Source organism: Seriola lalandi, unplaced genomic scaffold (assembly GCF_002814215.2).
Source record: "Seriola lalandi dorsalis isolate HSWRI2012SDOR001 ecotype SW California unplaced genomic scaffold, Sedor1 jcf7180002054688, whole genome shotgun sequence".
NCBI classification, from domain to species: Eukaryota; Metazoa; Chordata; class Actinopteri; order Carangiformes; family Carangidae; genus Seriola; species Seriola lalandi.
In genome coordinates this window covers 367,896-369,501 of record NW_019525241.1, presented here as the reverse complement: position 1 = coordinate 369,501, position 1,606 = coordinate 367,896, and the positions used below count along the sequence as shown (strand labels likewise).

Sequence of the window (1,606 nt, the reverse complement as noted above, 5' to 3'; positions counted from 1 at the left end):
AACCCTCACGCCCCACCCCCCTTGTTGCACACACACCACCTCACCTGGCAGGATTATCCCCTCTACTTTTGGGCAGATATGGGTAGTAGCATCAACCAGTCACTTAAATCATAGTAATTGACAGTTGAAAAAAACAGAATAATTGACAGAAAGTGGTGTGTTAATGATATCCGTGAAGTGTCATATTAATATAATCATACAACTCAGTCAAATCTTTAAATTTTTTTGTGTTTTTTCTGTCTGCCTAGGAGTTTGAAAGGGGAAAACTCTTGCTTTACCACACTGCATGGTCTGGCATGGGTGCACACACACACACACACACGCACTCACACACACACAAACAAAAAGAAGCACAAACTAAGAACATAAAGAACCATTAAATCATACCTACAGTAATGCATGTGATCACACAAACTTTCACGCTGCATGGTTAGCATTCTGATACCTCTTTGTTCTGTTCTGTTAGTACCACTGAACAAAGAATTTCCTGTTCCAGTTGGGTACTGTGTTGTGGGGGATATAAGAATTGTCTTAATGACCTCTTCAGCATTGTGTTTGATAAAACAATAACCATCAGTGGTAGTTAGGGCACATTAGAAAAACATACAGCAAGGCACACGTTTGTAGAATCCCTAACTATGAGCTCATTTTAAGTTGCTTTGGAGAATGGTGCTACTGAAATACTTAAAATGTAAATGTGGTCACTTATGTTTCTATTGTAATAAGTATACTAAGGTGCGTGTGTTGGAAGTTGACTCAGCAGGCCTGAGGGACTATCAGAGCAGCTTCCCAGCGCAACTTAACACAGAAATTAACTGGATGCCATTCATATCTATGGGGTTAAGCTGATCTTTAGAATTAGAGTGCTTCTGGGAGGTTCTGTCATACACAGAACCACTGGCCTGAGAGGCAGAGAACTGAAAACACCGATAGGAAAATCCCATAATGAGGTGCAGGCTAATGAGGTAGCCAGTGCTCTGGACTGCTCCGTGTACACACCTACACACAGGTGTGGGCAAGAACACATGCATACATACACACTCCCGGAAGCATATGCACCAATATATGCATATGTATACGCATAATAAAACGTGAAATGAGGGGGGGCATACTAGCATATCACTGTGCGGAAACTCATACTTATGTACAGGCACATTAATACATATTCACTCAGAACGCCCGAGGCAATGCCACCTCCTGTAGCCCAGTGTCTCATATAGGATGCAGCTCGGGGCTGTAACCAGGGAGGTAAGGAGGGAAAAAATAAGATCAGACGAGGTTGAGGCTTTTTTTACCTACTATCTAATGTACAGTGTGTACTACTACTGTATATCTTCTTTGTATTTCTCCCCTTGCCTCCTCCCTCCCTCTCGTCCCCCTCACACCAGCTCCCCCCACTTTGTTTGCCGAATGAAAATCAACAGTGTGCATCCAAACATCCAAGCAGCGTGCTCCTCATATATTGTTATGCAACTGACTCCAAAAGGTGTCTCTCCCCCCCACCCCTTTTTAAAAAAAAATATTTTTTTTATATGGTTTTGCTGCACCGCCACCTAAAAATCACCTGTGCGTCATTTCATTAACTTGTTTGTCTCAGCCACCCCCC

The 1,606-nt window shown here is 42.7% G+C and overlaps 1 protein-coding gene across 3 annotated transcripts in view; it reads left to right on the top strand.

Annotated features, from left to right (window-relative positions):
- Window positions 1-1,606, top strand: part of tbc1d22a (TBC1 domain family, member 22a) — a 119,166-nt gene that overhangs the window by 38,368 nt on the left and 79,192 nt on the right. The gene's annotated exons all lie outside the window — the stretch shown is intronic.